Source organism: Felis catus, chromosome B1, assembly GCF_018350175.1.
Source record: "Felis catus isolate Fca126 chromosome B1, F.catus_Fca126_mat1.0, whole genome shotgun sequence".
Lineage (NCBI taxonomy): Eukaryota > Metazoa > Chordata > Mammalia > Carnivora > Felidae > Felis > Felis catus.
In genome coordinates, this window is record NC_058371.1 from 47,903,528 (window position 1) to 47,925,559 (window position 22,032).

Below are 22,032 nucleotides of genomic sequence, written 5' to 3' on the forward strand. Positions count from 1 at the left end.
TTTATTATTATCATTATTTTATTTTTTTTAGTGGAGATTTCTGAAGCCTGCCTTACATACATGACTCAGTCATAAAAGCATCATCTGTCAAGTATTAAAAAAAATTAAAACTGTTACTTAAGGGCTCTTAAATATGTGCCTAACCAGAATCACCTGAAATTCTTGTTAAAATGAATATTCCAGGGTTCCATTCCAGACTCGTTAAGTAAGACTATGGTAGGCAGGTGGACTTTGATATCCGCACATGAAGAGTTGTTCAGTTGTTTCTAATGTCCATCAACATTGAGGACGGTCCTTCCCGGAACCCCAGTTCTGGGTCCCTAACAGAGCTGTACAGGAAAATTACATCCTTGACCTGCACTGCTGCCCTTTAGCAGAAATAGCTGGCTGGTCCATCTCTGCATCTACTGTAAAGATGCTAAGAGGGAGTTCTTTGCAAAATCATACATCATCTCACTTAGGAGGACTCTCATAAAAAGTATATATTTTAAGTATTAATAATTTTTATTTTCTGGCTTTGCTTTTGGTTAACTACTATAATGTCATATTATAAGAGAAGGGTTCTCTTTGTGCAGGACTGTAAGAAAGCGTGGAACCAAACTTGTGTTCCATCCTTGACGAAGAGGACGCTGATGGATATTTCAGTGCAATCCCTACCTCTACTTCATGTCCCTGGACTTATTTCTTGTTAGTTTGTTCCCCTTCTTCACCTTCTACTCTCTGTCATACCTTTTTATTTTAGTATCCCTTATGTGAAATCTTAGATATTTGGTGGAACTACCAGGTAAATAAGTCTGTGTAAATGTGTGTATATTGGAATTTGGCAAATGTCATATATTTTCTCTTTTTTTTTATATTTTTTAAACATTTTGTTTATTTTTGGGAGACAAAGAAAGACAGAGCACGAGTCAGGGAGGGGCAGAGAGAGACAGAGACACAATCTGAAGCAGGCTCCAGGCTCTGCACTGACAGCACAGAGCCTGACATGGGGCTCGAACCCACAAACCATGAGATCATGACCTGAGCCAAAGTCGGAGTCTTAACTGACTGAGCCATGCAGGCACCCCAATGGTATATTTTTTTCTTAAGAAAACAAAGGAGATTTGAGATTTCATCTGAAAACAGAAATGGTGTCTTTTTAGGAATATATGAGAAATCTTCATCCAGCATTAACTCAGTAACATTTGGTCCAATATTTCTTATGATTTATTTTTAAAGCAATATATAAAAATGGTAAAGGATACTAGGAATGGTCTTCAGAGATTTTAACCAGACCAGTGGGGATGTGTATGTGTGTTCTCTTTTTTCTACATGTGTTCAGGTGTTGTGATCCTCTCTAGTTCTTTTTTTTCTTTCTTTCTTTTCTTTTTTCTTTATTTCTTTTCTTTTCTTTTTTTGGATATTTTGTATCTTTACTTTGGATATGCAAAAATGAATTACAACTATTAAAGGCTATAGCCAGAGAAGTGAACCAATTCTAAAAATGTTAAAGGAAATAGAAATTTGTCTGGGAATATGGTGCATGTCGACACATAAATAGTATAAGATCTCTGAACCTGACCTCCTCCTTTTTTAATGTGGATCCATCTGAATACACACATATGATATTGCAAGATAAGCTTAGCTACTATGACTGAACTTCCAGCCACTTTAAGCAAACAAACAAAAAATTAATTTGAGAAACTATAAATCTAGGAATTAGTGGAAGGTCCGTGCTGCAGAGAATGGTCTACTGTTCTAATTTTGCCTTGACACTTTGAGCAGAGAAAAGATACAATTCCAAGAAGGAAATTCTTTTGTCTGGCAAACGCTTGAATAAAGAAGCTGAAAGAGAACTTGAAAGTAAGCTTGTTGGGTGTGTGTGTGTGGGGGGGGGGGGGGGGGGAATAGCCAGCCATAGTGCATGCCTCCTCAGTGGGTTAGGGTGAAGATAGAATTAGTTGACAGCAGAAGTGATTTTTTTTGAATGGCTGTCCACCTCTATAATCTCATATGAGAGTACTGTAGAGGTAACTTTGCTGAAAGAAAGAGTACAGTGAACAATGGCTCTTGGTTTAAGCTCAGTGGTCTGATGCTAAAACATCTTTCCACGTCACAAGAGGCTCTGGCTAGAAGTCAATGTACCCCAAAGCTATTCCTAGTCTGAGGAATCTTCAGATTTCTGCCCCTCTTTTGTCTGTAAAAGATAGCAGTCATTGTGGGCACCTGGGAGGCTCAGTCAATTGAGGGTCCAACTTTGACTCAAGTCATGATCTCGCCATTTGTGAGTTTGAGCCCCACACTGGGCTCACTGCTGTTAGCGCAGAGCCTGATTCAGATTCTCTGTCCCCCTCTCCCCTCACTCTCACTGCCCCTCCCATGCTTACACTCTCTCTCCCTCTCAAAAATAAATAAACATTAAAAGAATTGTTGGGGTGCCTGGGTGGCTCAGTTGGTTAAGCGGACAACTCTTGATCTCAGCTCAGGTCATGATCTCACCGTTCATGAGTTCAAGCCCCACCTTCGGCTCTGTGCTGACAGCATGGAGCCTGCTTGGTATTTTCTCTCTCCGTCTCTCTCTTTCTGCCCCTACCCTGCTTGTGCTGTCTCTATGTCTTTCTCAAAGATAAATAAACATTTTTAAAAAATAATTGTTACGGGGTGCCTGGGTGGCTCAGTTGGTTAAGCAGCCGACTTCGGCTCAGGACATGATCTCGCGGTCCGTGAGTTCGAGCCTCGCGTTGGGCTCTGTGCTGACAGCTCAGAGCCTGGAGCCTGTTTCAGATTCTGTGTCTCCCTCTCTCTGACCCTCCCCCATTCATGCTCTGTCTCTCTCTGTCTCAAAAATAAATAAAACGTTAAAAAATTTAAAAAAAATAATTGTTAAAGACAGCAGTCATGGAATTTATATTTGACCCATGTCCCATCAATATAATTAAAAAGTGGAACAGAGAGAGAGTGAGGTCTTTAAAAACATGAAGGCAGGAATATGGTAAACAAAGGATTACCAACAATTAGGCTAAAAAGAAAGAATGTTGATTCATATGATTAGAGTTTTTATGTAGTTTGGGTAGTTGAGTAATTGGAAGGGTTTGCCCAAGTTTTCAGCTGTTAGTGGGGAGTAAAATACTCTTTAAATTGAAATTAAATATTGATTTGGTTTAATAGTAATTGCTAAGTTCCCTATTTCAGTTTGACTTTATACAATTTATGATCACCACCTCCGTCTCAAATTTTCTTCTAATGAAGTCAGAGCAATATTTTATGTCACATGTCTTTACGGTTCTTCTTAGCCATGTGATCCCATATATTCCAAGCACAGGTGCATGATTCTATGTGATTCATAGACAGAAATATTAAAATTTGGATTTCCTGTTGTTAATATGCCAAGTCTGCATATTATTTACTTACATATTTATTGTTTCTACTCCCCTCCCGTCAACACACACACTAGAATAGATGCCTCTAGAAGATCAGGGACTTTAACCATCCCGTTTAACTGCTAAATCACCAGTGCCTAGAATAGTACCTGGGCATGAAAGATACTCCATAAATATTTCTTGAATAAATTAATAAGAAGCAGGCAGTTACAGCACATATAAATCAGATTGTACTGCTGTTGGCAGTGATTGAAATCCAGGAAATAAAGACTCAGAAAGATAGGGGTGTGTGTGTGTGTGTGTGTGTGTGTGTGTGTGTGTGTGTGTATGATCTGAACACACTGAGGAAGAAATCAAAGACAAGTGTCAATCAGACCTTATTACCCTATCAGAATTTAATTCCTTAATAACTGAGAATTACTAATATGTCTAAGAATGTCTATGTCTAATAGGTCTAAGAATATGATAAGAATATTCTCTGACTCCTGATGTTGTTGAATTTCACACTGAAGAAACAGACCAACAAAACTGGTTGCTCACATTCATCCCTAGTAATCTTTCCAAATTATTTCCCCCAACTCTCTTCATGACTCTGACATTGTCCATTATTGACACCTAGTGAGTTTAATCTATCTCTTGTTTGCCAGGTTCTTCTATCCCATCTCTGGCTATCACTTCTACTGAATGAGAAGCGCTGGGAATAGGGCTCTCTGAGGAACCACCTGTCAGAACTGTCCATTTGGGCATCAGTTCCAAAGTCTGAAGGCAGATGCTGAAGGAAAATGCCAACATAATGTGCAAGATAAGACTGAGTTTTCCACAGTGTCAAATCTAAATCAATGCTATAGAATAGAAATTATCTTTGAAGTAAAAAATTGGACTCTAATTGGTAAAGATCTTAAGAAATGTTATTAGAAGACTTTCTAGAACACATATAATCTCTGGATTATCTCTCCTTTATACCTCTCTTTGTTGCTTCCTTTGCCTTGGGTCAAAAACCATACACTTTCATTTTTCAATTCCTACATTAATCAGTTAATGGTAACCAGAATGACACAATTAATAAAAAAAAAAGTCCTTCCCCCATATTTTGCAGCACCTAAACTATAAACTAAGTCTGTGTCTTATATTAAACTTCATCTAATCATTCTTTACTATTTAAGCAAAAACAGATTATATGGTCATATTCTTAAACTGATCAAATGACCAAAACAATGATATTGAACCAAAGTCAAAATGACTTGTGCTTGCTTCTAGCACATACACTCTACAAACGACAAGTCAATATAACATTTAAAAAAATCTGGGGCATATTCTGCATGAGAAAGAGAACCAGAAGGCGACTGGTTCTGAGCTCAGAGTAAGACTTACCCATCAGCCCTTAAGCGTACTTTAGGAAGAGGGAGGGATCCCCACTTTCACACCCAACACCCAAAATCACAGCTTACCTATTGGCCTTGAGTCACTATGACTAATCTCATTATGTTCCTTATTACAATTTAGGCCAAGGACCATGGGAAGCCTAAGAATCATAGGTCCCCATTCATCTCCTTATTCTTATCCTCCAAAGACAGCCTACTCTCTCCTCTGGTCTCCAATCCCTCCCCACTCTGAAAAGTCATCCAACTGTGCTCTCTAGAACTCAGCAGGAAAAACTGCATTCTCAAATTCTTCTCTGAATATCCCTTTCATCTTCTTGCTCTGAAATCCTGCTTCAAAGCCCTCTGAGTTAGTGAAACCCCAAATCCAATCCTTCATCCATCAGTTATACTACTCATGTTCTTTCCTTGTTTTAACCATCTGCCAACCCTTGGGTCAACCCACCCTCATTGTTTTAGTTCAGGCTAGGTATAACCCTCTCCAACACTGCTCCTATATCACATCCAGGAAATTTCAGGGTCCATGTAGATGACTCTTCCCGTAACCTCACCTCACAGTTTCTCTAACTGCTCTTCTCCCATGGTTCTTCAGGCAATTTTGCCTTTTAGTCACTAACTTAACATCCTATATCTTCTGCATAAAGACATGGATCCAGCCAAATTCACCCTCATGCTCGCCTGGATCTGTATCTCTTTCTTTATAAGGTAAGTGGATTAAGTTACAAACTCAAGCTTTCTAAAAATCCACTCTTGACTCTGGTTCCTTTCTATCTGTTACTCCATTTTTATAATTTATAGCAAAACTTGTGTTGAGTAATCTATAACTGAAATTTTTAGTTTCCCCCACTTTCTTTTTTATTTAATCCAAAGAGGCTTTCCATCACTTTACTAAAAGTGCCCTTGTCAAGGTCATCAGTGACCTCCATGCTATTAAATTCAAGGATCAAAATTCAGTTCTGATCTTATTACACCTACTAGCACATTTGACCCAAGTGCTCATTCATTCATCCTTAAACATGTTCTGTTGGCTTCTGGAACTACATTCTTCTTGTTTCCCTCTTTATCTCGTTAGCCACCCCTATAGTCAGTTTGCTGGCTCCTTCTCATGGTTCTAGCCTTTTGTGTGACTTTGACTCCATCTCAAAACCTCCTCTCTTGTCTATTTATATTCCCTCTCTGGATGATCCAATTCTGTCATGCATACTCTGATGACTCTCTAATTAATGTCTTGAGTGTAGACCTTTCCACTAAACTTCTGAACTCCAGATTCATGCATCTAACAGCCTGCTCAACACCTTCAATAAGATATCTATGTAAATTAATTTAAACATATGAAGGAATGAAAATGAACCCCTGGCCTTGTTCACTAGCTTCTCCCAGCCCCTGCCAATCTACTCCTCCCCTTACATCCATTAATTATAATTAACTCTTCCAGTTGCTTGGACCAAAAATCTTGACATTGCCTTTACCTCCTCTCTTTCTCTCATATCCCACATAAAATCTGTCAGCAAATCCTCTTATATCTACTTTCAAAATATATCCATAACCTGACCTTTCTATTTTACTACTTCAGCTTCTACTTCACTAATCCAATCCACCATCTCTTGCCTAGAATATTTCAGTAGCTTTCTAGCTAGTCTCCTTGTTTCTATATTCATCTTCCTTACAGTCTATGTCTATAAGAAAGCAGAATGATCATTTAGAAAATTTGAGTCAGCAGCCACTCTATTCTAATCCTTTAAAAGCTTTCCATCAGGCGCCTGAGTGATTGAGTCGGTTAAGCGTCCAACTTCGGCTCAGGTCATGATCTCCCGGTTCGTGGGTTCGAGCCCCGCGTCGAGCTCTGTGCTGACAGCTCAGAGCCTGGGGCCTGCTTCGGATTCTGTGTCTCCCTCTCTCTCTCTGCCCCTCCCCAGCTTGCACTCTGTCTCTCTCTTTCTAAAATAAATAAACTTTAAAAATTAAAAAAAAAATTAAAACTTTCTTTTGTTACTCAGGGTGGGGGCAGGAGGGGGAAGTACCGTGGTCAATTCTCTTGCACTCTATCCCTCCAGTGACTGTGTGCTTTCCATCATGTTGTTCCAGCCACTGGCCACCATATGTCCCTCGAATAGGCCACACATGCTCCCACCTCAGTTCATTGGTCTGGAACAGTCTGCATAGAAGTCTTCCCTCAGATTATATGCTTCAGTGAGACCTTCCTTAATCACTGTATGTATAATTGTTTCCATATCCCCATTAACGTCTTATTTTTCTTCCCTGCTTTATTTTTCTGCATTTGTTTGCCACGTTCAAATGTACAATGTAACTTGTATGTAATCTTGTTGTGTCTCCTCTCCCTCGAAAGGGGGCAAGAATTCTGATATTTCTCTTTTCTTTACTCTAGCCACAGTGCCAAAAGAAGTGCTTAGCACACAGTAAATACTATTTGTTGAATGTATGCATACATGAATGAATGAATAAGTGAATAAATAAATGAGTGAATGAATAAGATATTACTTGGCAGTTTCAACTTAGGAGTCATGATATAAATGAAGATTGATACCAAAGCACAGTGTAAAAGAGTCTATAAAGCAAAAATTGCAAAGTAGATTCTCAGAATCAATAGGGTGACTCATGAACATCAAGAGAATAGGAAGTGTTAGAAATGTCAGGAATTCATAAGAAGGATTTGGGGCAAAACTATGTCGAGAATACAGTCTCCTCAATCTCATGGGGAAGTAGCAGGAGGGAATATGCTTCCACTTTCACCTGAAGTCAAAAGGGAAGAACTACTCCCAGGAACACTCACAGAGGCTGCTATGCATCCTCTAGGTCTGGGAGTAGGTTACAGTGAACTGATGATCACTGGCAAATGTAAAGACAAGAGATTGTTAGCTATTTATCTAAGGCATGGTACTCTAAGAGCATCTGCATAGAGGGAATTATCAAAAACAAACAGAGCTGAGACAGTAGCAGTCTGCTGGGAAAAGTGCAGTGCCAAGTCTAAGGACAGAGAGTTTTATCCAATAGGAGCCTCTGAAAACCTAGGCGTGCCTGGGTGGCTCAGTCTACTGAGCATTCAACTTTTGATTTCGGCTCAGGTCATGATCTCATGGTTTGTGATTTCGTGTTCTGCATCAGGCTCCTTGACGTCAGTATGGAGCCCACTTTGGATCCTCTGTCCTCCTCTCTTTCTCTCTCTCTCTCTTTCTCTGCCCCTTCCCAACTCATGTGCTTGTGCACTCTCTCTCTCTCTTCCTTAAAAATAAATAAACATGAAAGACAGAAAGACAGACAGAAAGCAAGCAAGCAAACCAGCCAACCAGCTAGCCAGCCAGCTTATGGAAGCATCCATGGGAGACTCAATGCTAAATACCTGACAGACTCAGAATGCCAAAGCACCCAACCATAATACAAGTCACAAAAGGAAATCCTTATCCTACTTACCTTTCTTCTTTCCCAGACTCTGCCCCTGATAGAGTACTAAACCATAGTCAGCAAGGTGAAGAAGGAGCAACATCGTAGGGAGAAAGAGTGGGTAAAAACACACAGACACACTCGAGGCAATGGTACAACTCACAACAGGACCCAAATAAAGAGGGAAGAATACAGAACATGAAATTAAGGTCAGAATCTAAATTGACTTTAGAACTGGAAAACATATTCACCAATTATAGCTGTTTGTGAATGTGTCACTTTAAGATTTTAACCAAGAGGGATCAGAAAAGTCACGGGGAATTACTCTATATTCTTTCAGAGACTAAGGCTAGGAATAAAGCAGCCTTAGTTCGTGGATTTAAGTATATAGTGGGGAAAGAAAAATAAATTTCTCTTGAGTACATATGGGTTGGGATTATTTAACATTTATTACAAGAGGGCGAAGACATGCAAGCCAAAGTATAGGATTAACCCTGAAAATAGCAAATAATCACCTTCTAACCCTGACCTGCCAATATAGCGGACATAAGGCATTTGTAATATTTATCTGAAAAAGGATTCATAGTGTGTATACATAAAGAATTCCTACAAATGAATATGAGGAAGGTACATAACAAAATAGAAAAAATGGCAAAAGCCTTGATCAAGCCCCTCTAAAACATCAAAATGGTCAATAACTGTTAAAAGATGTTCAATCTCATTGATGATCAAGGAAATATAAATGAAAACCAGTTACAATTCCATCAAGTACTCAGCAGAAAAGCTTAAAACAAAACAAAAACAAACATCCAGTAAAAAGTGTTGGGAGGATACAAAGTACTTGAAACCTCAGCAATTATACTGACATGAATGTAATTTAGTAAAGCACTTTAGAAACTGTTTGGAAGTATCTACCAGCACAACATATGTGTGCCCTATTTATCTAGGTATATACTCAACAGAAATGTATACATATGAGACCAAAAGACAAGATCAAAAGTGATCATGGCATCATCATTCACAAATGCCAAAAAATTGGAAAAGCACCAAAATTTTTCACTCACTGTAATAGCATGGATAAATTGTTGCTACATATAACACAAGTGAATCTTACAAACCTAATATTGAGAAAAAGAAGTCAGACAATATAATGCATTTAGAATGATCCCATCCATCTAAATTTTAAATGTATTATGGTAGAAATCAAGATTGTATTTTGCAGTGGGGTGAGAAGGTAAGTAGTTTCTGGTAGGATACATGAAGGGCTCTCCTCAATACTGTTAATATTCAATCTCTTTTGATTGAAAGTCACAGTAGGTGTCCACCTGTGTGAAACTGCATCAAGCTGTATACCTACAATTTGTCAGATTTGGGTTTATATTTGAATAAATTTTTTTAATTTGGAATTTTATTATTATTACAAAGCAGAAACCCAAATAGTAAATGCAACAGTCAAGAGAAGAGGCAGTATATAACTGTTGCCATACTAAAAACTTCGACTTGGCTGCCTTACTTCATGTTTTGTTTTGTTGTTGTTGTTTTTTTTTAATCAGAAGAAAAATCCATTGAGCTGTCCTCCCACATTTAATCTTCCATCAGGTTATCTTTCTACAGAGATTGTCATAAAAATATGACTTGACCTGATAATATCTACATCTGCCTGCAACATATTTTCCAGTACTTGAATTTGAGTTTACTGTAGATGTGAGACATAATCTCAGATTCTATGATTTGTAACTTATATCTAGTCAATAAAAGAACAATATCTATGTCTGGAGTAATGTTTATCTAAACCTAAGGCATGCCAAGTTTAGAATCCAATTAAACTAAAAGTGCTATCAGTAATACCATTGTTTTAAAAATTATCTACTCTTATAAGTATTCTTTTGTTTTAACAAGTTATTTAAATGATACATGTCTTCTCTAAAAGAATTTTAAACTCATGAGTTTATAAAGCAAGATATCCCATTTCTAAATACATGAACTCAAGAACTCATTTTTATTTCTAAATTTATTTTTAATTTTGCCTTTATTTATAATTCACATAAGGAGATTTCACTGGAGTCAATGCATTGTTCTGCAACTTGTTTTCTGTCATTTAACAATATGGCTTAAATACTTTCCTTGCCAGTGTATAACTTTACCTTATTCTAGCTACCACACCAAACTCATAGATACCCTGTACCATAATTTGTTTTCCCATAATTGAAAATTTAGGCTGCTTCTCATTTTCACTAATGCATTTTTTTCACTGAACATTCTTATGCATGTTATCTTCAAACACTTGTGCAAATAGATCTATAGAACAGATTTATAAAGAGGGATTTCAGGATTTGGGGTTCAGGTTTGTGCCTTTCAAGCTTCAGTAGACAATACTACTCTCTGAAATTAATTCCACTAACCTATTTTCCAACTAAGATTATGAGAGTTTCTAAGATGCCCTTTATCATCTCTCTATTCTGATATTCACACACTAACATAATTCTTTTCCCTTGATCATAGGCAGGACTTAGTTTTAACAGAGTATCTTAGCGATGAGAGGTTATAAAAAGACTGGGGCTTCCGTATTGGTCTCTCTTTCCTTTTCTTGCTGTGGGAATCAAGATGCCATGTTGCCCTTTGGAGAGACCCATGTGCCATAGCAAGGACAAAGACCCTCAGTCCCACAACTCACAAGGAACTGAAGAACCATAACCATATGAGTGAACTTAGAAGTGGATTCTTCAGCTCCAGCCAATGGCTTGCCTGCAACCTCAGGAGAGACCTTGAGCCAGAAACATGCAGTCAAGCTTCCCAGATTGCAACCACACAAACTTTAGGGTAATAAATGTTGTTGTCAAATTGCTAAGTTTTAGGGTAACTTGTTATATAATATGTTCTAACTATAACACTCTGCCAACTTTTGATTATCATTCATTTAGGTTTTTTGCCAAATGTGAACACTAGTGACGTTGACATCTATATTTGTGCATACGAGAGCATATGAGTGTGTGGATGTGTCAACTGTTTCTTCAAGTTTTTTGCTCATTTTTCTACTGAACTGTTTGTCTTTTCTTGTTGATTTGTAGGATCTGTAATGTATTTAATGATTAATGCTTTGTTTTTCATAGATGGTACACATATTTTCATCTGTTTAACAATAGGTAATGTATAATTCATGTGCAGTCAACTACAGAGATTATCTCCCTTGTCATTATAATGAGAAAGTCATTGCAATTCCAATATTTTTAATGTTTTCCTGTATGTTTTCCTAAAAGCCTTAGAAACCCGTTTTCTATTTGGCTCTTGAACCCATCTGAGTTATGTTTTAATGAGGTTGTGGAGAGAGCTAAATAACATTTTCCAAATGGATAACCGATTGTGAAAGTATCAGTGTAATGTATCCGTCTTTTGCCCCCTATTTCATATGTCCAACTTTTGATAAGCTGAATTCTCATAAAAACCTGGACATTTCTGAACTTTACATTCTGTACCAATTTTCTTATGTCCAGCAATAACCAAACTGTTTAAATTGCTGTAATTCTATACTATGTTTTGATATTAGGTAGGACTAGCTTCTAGTAAGTTCCTTTTAAATGCAATCTCAAATTTTGTGCATATTGCTCCATAGTACACCTAAAATCATCATATATTTTAATTTTAATATGAAGAATAATTTGGGGGATACTTCATCTCTTTCAAATACTAAACCATCTTTAACTAGGAACGTAACTCAACTTTTCCCTTTTCTCGCGGCTTGCTTTATGACCTTCAGTAACCTTGTATAGTTTTTCTAATAGGTTTTACAAGTTTCTTGTCATACCTAATCATAAGTATTTAATGACCTTTGTGGCTATTCTAAATGAGACCCATTTTTCTATTACATTTTAAATTGGTCATTGCTACTGTATAAGAAAGCTATTGATTTTTCAATATTGATTTTTATCTGGCTACTTTCCTGGACTCTTACTAGTTCTGATAGTTTTCCCATTGATTCTCGTTGATTTTTTTTATCTTTTATTCTTTGTGTGTGTGTGTGTGTGTGTGTGTGTCAGTTTGTCATACTGCGTGTGTGTGTGTGCATATGTGTGTGTGTGTATACACAGACATTCTTTTACTTTTAATTTATTGCATGGTCTCTTTAATAAATATCAGTGTTAACGTAGTAACTGGGATCCTTTTTTCGATTTCTGATTGCTACAATTCTTCCAGTATCTATTTTCTTGGTACTACTGTCACAGATTACCAGGAACCCTGACTTGAAACATAAATGTATTCTTTTGCAGTTCTGGAGGTCAGATTCCAAAGGGCTATAAATTACTGCCAAAGCTGGTCTCCTCTTCAGCCTCCAAGAGGTTCCTTGCCTCCACAGGCCTCCTACATTCCATGGCATAAGGCTCCTTTGGGTCACTTGATTACATCACCACATTGCCTTTCCCTCTGTCTAACCTCCAATCACCCACATAATCCAGGATCACCTTCCCATCTTGACATCCTTAACTTGATCACATCTGCAAAGACACTTTTACCGTGTAAGGTAACATATGCACAGGTTGCAGGATTTAGGACTTTTCTCGGAGGGAGGTATATATTATTCAACCTACCACTCTTAAGATATTTCACTTTTATGATGTTTTCTTAAGGATTCTGGCAGATTTTCAAAACCAACTTTTAAAAATGTATTTCTAGTGGCGCCTGGGTGGCTCAGTCGGTTAACAGTCCAACTTCGGCTCAGGTCATGATCTCATGGCGGCTCGTGAGTTTGAGTCCCATGTCAGGCTCTGGGCTGACAGTTAGGAGACAGGAACCTGTTTCAGATTCTTTCTCTCAGTCTCTCTGCCCCTCTCCCACTTGGGTTCTGTCTCTTAAAAATAAAGAAACATTAAAAAAATGTTTTTATTTAAAAATATATTTCTATAACTAGCTTACTGAAAGCTTCCTTTTTCTGAGTCAGTAATATTATAATGAATCAAATGTTTTATTCATCTATATTAAGATATTTATTCACTTTTCTCCTTTGTTATTGTACTAATTACATTAATGCATAGGTTTCATAATCTGAAATGCTTTTGCATTCTCAACCTACACCTTCTGAGCATAATTAGTAGTCTGCTAATACATCCCTGAAATTAATTTGGTACTAGTTCATTTATGATTTTCATATCTGTGTTCATGAGTTTCATGTACTATTTTTGTTCATTTTTGATATCAGAGTTACATTACACCCAAAGAATGCTTTGAGAAAGATTCAATCCTATAAAACAACAACAACAACAAACAACAAAAAACACTATTGCAAGGAAATTATTTTTTCCTTACAGGTACAGTTAACCTCACCCAGAGAATACTCTGACCCTGTTTGCACCTTGTCATGGCAGATAAACTTCCAATATTTCCTCCATATGCTATCAACATTTTCTACCATTCCATAGGTGCAATTTGGTAATTTGTACCAATAAAAATGATTTTTACTAAAGTGCTCAATTTTTAACAAACTACATTTAAATTGTTACTATATTTAGAATAGCATTTGTTTTCTCATTCCTATTGTTATTTGTTTTTTGTGAATGTTACCCAAGTTCATGCATTTTATTGGTAATTTTAAAGAGTTTTTTTTTGATCACCTCTTCTTTCTATTCCTATTTTTCACTTCTTTCTAGTTTTATCTCTATTATTTTTTTATTTCCCTTCACTTTGCTTTGCTCCTCCTAGTTTTTTAGTTTTTCTTTCCTTTAATCTTTATTTATTTTTGAGACAGAGAGAGACAGAGTACAAGTGGGAAAGGGGTGGAGAGAGAGGGAGACACAGAATCTGAAGAAGGCTCCAGGCTCGGAGCTGTCAGCACAGACCCCAACGCGGGGCTTGAATTCACCACCTGCGAGATCAGGACCTGAGCCAGAAGTCGGAGGCTTAACTGAGCCACCCAGCTGCCCCCTTGCTTCTTAGTTTTGTATACATAGTTTGTTTTGAATTTTTATTTTAAAATATAGGTGTTAAAGCTCTCATTTTTCAGCTCAGTAGGACTACGGACAGATACTACAGCTTTTGATGTATGCCACCCTTAATGCTTTTTAGCATCAAAATAGTTGTTAATTTACATTTAGACTTGTCTTTATTTCACAATTTATTTAAAGGAACAGGACTTTTACCTGTGTAAAAATGTTAGGCTTCTGTTTTTAATGAATTATATTTGGGAAATATAGACCATTATTTCTGCTTTAGGAATTAATTGGAATTTCTGTTAAGGCCTTAATTCTTGACCTATTTAATATGTCCTATTTGTTTTCAAAAAGGCTATGTATTCTCTTTTTCTTCAATGCCAAATTCCTTTCTTTTATTGTATCTATTGTATCATACATATTGTGTACATAAATTCTAACATTAAACTAAAGCATTAAGAGAAAAAATCTCTCCTATATAAAATAAACACTTTTCAAACACCTATACTGCTTATAAGAAATGTTGAATTAAAAGGAAGTGGGAAAGATACACCAGAAAGAGAACATGAGAGAAAGTAGAATATTCAATACTAATACCAAACATATTAGAATTAAATTTAAAAATATAAACAGAGCTTAAAAAGTATTATTTTATTGAGGAAAAATATATTTCACAATAAAGATATAAATTTTAGAACTATCTGTGTACCATGTAGCACATCATTTAAACACATGTCAAAACATCATCAATATAAGGGATGGTTAATGGAAATACAATTGAATTAGGAGAGCTTAACACATTTTTCTTATCTCTTCAAAAACTAAGAGATGAATTAGCTATAAAATATTTGGCAAATTTCAACATGTCTTCAAAATGAACACACACATCAACTAGGAAGAGACGGAATTTCCTTCAACATGATAAGTAGCCTGTACAAAAAATCTACAGCTAACTTTATACTTAATGTTGAAAACAACTGAATCTCTAAGATTGGGAGCAGGGTAAGGCTACTACTCTTACGACTTTTATCTAGTGTTGTATTAAAGGTAACATTCAGTGCAATAAGGCAAGCAAAGCAAATTCACAAAGTTTGAAAGCAGAAAGGAAAGGAAAGAGATAAAGAAAAAGAAAATGGTTTTACTTCTACTTGCCATGATTGCCTATGTGGAAAATCTAAAAATGTACCAAAAAATCTACTAGAACTTATAGATGAATTTAGCAATGTCGCCAATACACATACACATGCATACATGAACGTGCACAGTATATTTCTATATTAGCAATAACTGGAAATGAAACTTTTAAATAGCATTTGTAAGACTACTCAAAAAGTAAAAAAACAAAACAAAAAAAAAACAAAAAAAAAAAACACCAAAATGCTTATGAATAAATTTGATAAAGGTACACAGCATTCTTATACTGAAAACTACAAAATATCACTAACAACAGTGTTAAGATGTTCATTTTCTCAAAACTGATTTATAAATTAACCATAATTCAAATCCCAGAAAAAAAACTTTGTTAAATATTGACAAACCAGTAAGATTAGAGAATAACAATTTGAAAAGGATGTTATAGGGTTTGTTTTTAATTGTGATTTAAAGTTTTAAAAGTAAAACTATTATAATCTAATAATATGGTATTGATGTAAAGATAGACTTCTAAATCAGTGGGGAAAAAAAGATGACCCAGAATATACATATATATATCATATATGTATCACCATATGTATCAGCATATGGTGATACATACATACCACCATATATGTATCACCATTATGTATCACCATAATTGAATAAATTTCTCAATAATCTTCAAAGAATCTTTTCAATAAATGATGGAAGGAAGGGATAGCGATATGGAAGAAAATGAACTTTGATGCCAACTTCACATCATACATAAACATTAATTACCAATAAAAAAAAGAAAAAGACCTTTGTAATCTCTGTGTAGGGAAAGATTTTTTAAACTGGCTTTGAAAAATTAATATTAATATATTGGAATTCACAATATTAAAATATTCTCTTCTACACAGTTAAACCCATACATTTATGTTTACTTGATTTGTGACAAGGGTGCCAATTTCATTCAATGGAGAAAGAATAGTGTTTTCAATAGAAAGTGCTGGAACAACTGGATTTCCACATGCAAAAAGAAAAAAAGAGAGAGAGAGAAAACTTCTATCTCACATCATCTACATAAATTAACTCAAAATGAATCAATGACCTAAATATAAGAGCTAAAATCATAAAACTCATTAAAGAGAACACAGAGGCAAAGCTCTAATATTAGATTTGGCAATAGACTCTTAGAATAGAAAAGGCACAAGCAACAAAGAAAAAATAGATAACCTAGACTTCGTTAAAATTAAAACTTTCAGTCATAAAAATACGTTATCAAGAAAGTGAAAAGACAACCTGAAGCATGAGAGAAAATATTTGCAAATCCTTTCTAGTAAGGGTTTAATATCCAGAATATACATGGAATTCCTAAATACAACAAAAATTACCTAAAAAATGGGCAAAGGACTTAAATAGAAATTGCTACATTGAAGCTATACTAATGGCCAATAAGCACCTGACAAAACCCTCGTCATTAGGGAAAATGCAAATCAAAATTACAATGAGATACCACTCCACACCCACTAGAATTATTATTTTAAAAAAAACAACAACAAGTGTTGGTAAGGATGTGGAGAAATAAGAACCCTCGTGCATTGTGGATGGGGATATAAAAATGATGCAGCTGCTATGGAAAACAGTATAATGGATCTTCTGAAACTAAACCTAGGATTATCACATAATGCAGCAACTTCACTTCTATGTACACACTTGAAAGGAATGGAAACAGGGACTCAAAAAGATACGTCTATACCCATGTTCATTGCAGCATTAATCCCAATAGCCAAAAGGTAGAAGTAACTCCAATGTCTACCAGTAGGTGAATGGATTAAAAAGAGTGGTATATATACAGCAGGGCATTACTCATCAATAAAAAGGAACAAAGTTCCAATACATGCTACAACACGGATGGACCTTGAAAACGTACTAAGTGAAAGAAGCCAGACACAAAAGGACAAATATTATATGATTCCACTTCTCTGAAATATCCAGTATAGACAAATCTACAGAGTCAGAAAGTAGATTAGAGGCTACCAGGGGCTGGAAGAAGAGAAGAATCAGGATTTATTATTTAATAGTTATAGAGTATCTGATTGGTGTAATGAGAAGTTTTGGAAATAGATGCGGTGACAGTTGCACTACATTGTGAATATGATGGGTGCCAAAAATATTTGTGACATCCAACAAAGGACATATATGCAGAATATATGATAAACCCTTACAACTCAATACTAAGAAGACAAAATTTCAAAAAAGAAATAGTCAAAGAATTCAACAGATACTTCACAAGTGTAGATCTATGAATTGTCAGTTAGCTCAGGAAAATGTGTTTAGTTGTACTAGTCACCAAGGAAGTGCAAATTAAAATAATTTCACAACTATGAGAATGACAGAAAACAAAACACAACCTACCAAGTTTCTGACAAGGATATGAAGCAACTAGTACCCACTTACTGGCGATGGAAGTGTTAAATAGGACACCCACTTTAGAAAAATTTGTCAATTTCATATAAAATTGAAATATCCTTACCAAAAACTTGGGAACCCCACTCCTAGGTATGTACCTAAAGGAAACGAAAACATAAGTTCAGAGAAAGACTTGTGCATAAGTGTTCATAGCAGCTTTACTCAGAATAGTCAAAAAACTCGCAACAACGCAAACGTCCATGAACAGGTGAAAACATAAATTGCTGCATTCATGCAATAGAATGGTATCAGAAATAAAAAGAAGTTAACTACTGATACATATAGTAACATGGATGGATAAATTTTAAAAGTCGTATCCTCAGGGAAAGAAGTTAGACATAAAATAGTACACACTACATGATTTTATTTATGTAAAAATCCAGAGTAGGTACAACTAATCTCTCCTAGTAGGAATCTGTTCAGTGGTTGCCTGGGGCAGAGGGTGGGGAAGATGGCCAGCAGGCACCTGTGAGGATGGAAATAATCTCTATCTTGATTAGGAAGTTCATTAAATAAGCATATGTATGTCAAAACTCATTGAACTATACATTTAAAATGTGCCTTGTGAGAGGGTCTGGGAGGCTCAGTCAGTTAAGCATACAACTCATGATTTCAGCATAGGTCATGATCTCGCAGTTGATGAGTTCGAACCCCATGTCTGGCTCTGTGCTGACAGCACAGCACCTGTTTGGGATTCTCTCTCTCTCTCTCTCTCTCTCTCTCTCTCTCTCTCTCTCCCCCTCCCCCGCTTGAGGGCATGCGCTTGCTTGTGTGTGCGCAGGCGCACTCTCTCTCAAAATAAAAACAAAATGAGCCTTTTATTGTATGCAAATTATATCTAAAGAGAGTCAATTAAAAAAATACATACTGCTCAATAGGTAATGGGGATTAAAAAATACACTTATAATGAGCACTGAGCAATGTACAAAATTGTTAAATCACTACATTGACACCTGAAACTAACATAAACCTGTATGTTAACTAGATTGGAATTAAACTTTAAAACTTAATAAAATTCTTAAAATTTAAAAATAAAAAATACATCTCTCTCACTTAAAGAAGAGTTATTGATAATTGTGGTGCAGATAGTGTCTTAAAGCATAACAATCATAAATAAAAAGATTAATATATTGCAAAGAATAGAGTATGGAAATATTTTACATCTCTGAGCAGCAAATAAAGTGAAAAAGGAAAATGTGACAAGAAACTTTTTATATATAGAATATATATTATACATATACAAACACATATATTCTAGTTCTAGGAAACTAAAAAAATTAAACTTACCACATCCAATGGTAAATTGTAATACACAGGCAGTTTTCAGAAAAAGAAATGAACAAAAAGTGATGAAATATGAAAAGATACTCAAACTCACTGATAATAGAGGTAATTCACATTTAAATCTTAATGGTAACTTTATATATTATGAGATTGGCAAAGCTGGTGTTGGTTCACAACCTTGGGAGCTTCAGGAGTGGGTGAAACCTGAAACTAGTCCCCGGGACAGAGAGGGAAGGGAGACAACGAAGAAAATGGCAGAGCATTCCAGATAAGTAGATGGTGGGTATAAGTGAGAGAACTTACCTACTAAGCTGGTCCTGGGCTTCCGCAAGACAAATCTCAACACCTGATGGTGAATCTTAAGAGTTTATATAGAGGCCTTAACAAGGGTCAGGCACGGAATACTGCCCAGATGATTTCAATAACACATTACTCTCTCAAGGCTGTCCTTGATCATGTCTTTGGCAGTGGGGAGGGTGGAGAGAACATACACTCCAAGGGCAGTGGAAGGGGGAGAAGCCTCTGATTGCCGGGGTCCAGCTGGCAGGTCCACCAGAGGTCATATCCTTTCTATGACCTTCTCCAACAGTTTGGGAAGTTCGGTAATTCAGTATTACCACTACATGGAAAAGAAAGCATTTTTCTCTTTCTTTCAAATATACATTGTTAATTTTCTTAACAGCTATTTGGTGGAATGACGAAAATTTAAGTCGTGCGCACCATTTTTTCCAGTATTTCTGGTGTAGTTATGCAGTTTAAGGAGGCATATGTGTGTATTAAGTACAATATTGCTTAGAAAAGGATAAAAAGGTCATTAAGTATTAATCAAGACATAAATGGTGAACTGAAATGAAAAAAAAGCAGGCTATGTATAATATATCTGTCAAACGTGTAGAAAAATAAATGGAAGGATAAACTGTCAATAGTAACAGCAATGTTCTCTGAAATGGTGGTAGTGATGAGCTCTTTATAGGTTTTTGCATTTTTATACTGAAAAAAATTAGAGTTAACATGTCAAATCATAATTCAAATCAGTGCCAACTCCTGTAATGCCATGCTTACCGTCCATCTTTTAAAGATGAACAATATTCCTTCTTAATATATTCATTATGATAGCACATCAACATTTTAGATAAAATTGTTTAAAGAAAATAAATTTCAAAAAACTTAACTCTGAATTTACATCATTTTCATTATTTATAGGTTTGATGACATTAGAATTCCCATTACATTTACAGATTTTAGTATTCTCTTCTGTGATGTACACATGAGAACAGTCTCAGAACTATCTTCCTAAGCATTTTTCATAGTTTATTTATTTAATTCCTGAAAATTGTATTCTTAACTTCTGGTATAATACAAAGCCATTTGGTAAGATTTCACTGATATTTTCTTTATTTTCTCATTCTTTGTGCATACAATTAACTATTGTCATTTGTTTTTCAAATTTATTTTTCTCAAGAGCAGACATTTTTGAGATTTGAGGGATAAGGTTGCTCCTTTGGCCTGTGTGCCAGACATTGCCAATTGGCATTCTGACCACCATTCCCACCCTCATATCCCTGCTTCTTCTGGACTATAGAGAAAAGTACATTTGGAAGACTCACCCACAGCTGGGATTGGGAGGTGGCTGGGTTTTAGCTAACATGCTAGTATGGATACCATGTAGGGTCATAAAGGCAAGGGCAGTTTCCTGCTTTTTTGTTTTTTGTTTTGTTTTGTCTTGTTTTGTTTTTTTCCCTGTGAGCAAGCAAGATAAAGATGATGTGTGTGCTTACTTGTAGCATACTTCCCGTTTTTGTCTCGTCACCAGTTCTGCCCAAACTATTGAGAGGCAGTTACATGCGCAGCCGAAGTAGCAGCAGCTGCAGCTTCTTGGCGTCTGGATTGCAGCTGTGACCATTGTCCTTGGATTCTTTAATGCTGTGGCAACCCCTGACTCCATTCTTCTATGTTTTTTGTAAGCATCAAATTTCCTGTAGTAAAGGAAATTCCTTTTCTTAAAGACACCTTGAAGGAGGGGTGCCTGGATGGCCCAGTTGGTTACGGGTCTGACTCTTGATTTCTGCTCAGGTCATGATCTCACAGTTTGTGAGTTTCGAGTCCTGAGTTGGGCTCTGTGCTGACAGCCCGCTTGGGATTCTCTGTCTCCCTTTCTCTCTGCCCCTCCCCTGCTTGTGCGCGCGCTCTCTCCCACTCCCTCTCTGTCTCAAAAATAAATAAATAAACACATTTTTTTTTTTTTTAAAGTACCTAGGGGCACCTGGGTGGCTCAGTCCCTTAAGCAACAGACTTCGGCTCAGGTCATAGTCTCAGTTCTTGAGTTCAAGCCCCATGTCAGGCTCGGCACTGACCATGTGGAGCCTCCTTGGGATTCTCTCTCTCTCGCTCTCACTCTCGCTCTCCCTCTGCTCCTCTCCCACTTGTACTGTTTCGAAAATAAATAAACTTAAGAATTTTTTTTAAAAAGTACCTAGAAGGAGATTTCTTTCCATCACTGAACATTAACATCTAGAGTATTCGGTATTAGACATGGTAGGGGAGTAGCCCTGGATGGAGATAAAGCATGAATAGGTGGCACTGGCTTAATAACTGATTAGAACATTGGTGTGTATTAGCTTCTCTGCTGCTTTTAACAAAACATACGAGGGGCGCCTGGGTGGCTCAGTCGATTAAGCTGCCGACTTCGGCTCAGGTCACGATCTCGCGGTCCGTGAGTTCGAGCCCCGCGTCGGGCTCTGTACTGACAGCTCAGAGCCTGGAGCCTGTTTCGGATTCTGTGTCTCTCTCTCTCTGACCCTCCCCCGTTCATGCTCTGTCTCTCTCTGTCTCAAAAAATAAATAGACGTTAAAAAAAAAATTAAAAAAAAAAACATGAGAGAAAGGTAATGTCAGGGAAGTGTAACTGTATAAGCAGTAATGGAAGAAATATAACCGCCTAAAAGAAACTCTTTTCTTATAATCTGCGATATAAATTGACTCAGAGGTTAGGAATTTCAGGACTTAGAAGTTTGGAAGAGCCAAACCAGACTTACGAGAACTTCCCATTGAGTGTTTCCCATCAGGGACAAAGTTTAGATAAATGGTGTTAATTTCTGTGGTAGA

The 22,032-nt window shown here is 36.5% G+C and overlaps 1 long non-coding RNA gene across 1 annotated transcript in view; it reads right to left on the reverse strand.

Moving 5' to 3' along the window:
- Nucleotides 1-19,562, reverse strand: part of LOC123384856 — a 126,357-nt gene extending 106,795 nt beyond the window's left edge. The window contains exons 1-2 of the long non-coding RNA XR_006596540.1: nt 19,231-19,562; nt 17,708-17,741 (exon numbers count right to left, since the gene is read on the reverse strand). This is a non-coding gene — a long non-coding RNA (uncharacterized LOC123384856). The remainder of the gene's footprint in view (nt 1-17,707; nt 17,742-19,230) is intronic.
- Nucleotides 19,563-22,032: the final 2,470 nt, after the last annotated feature.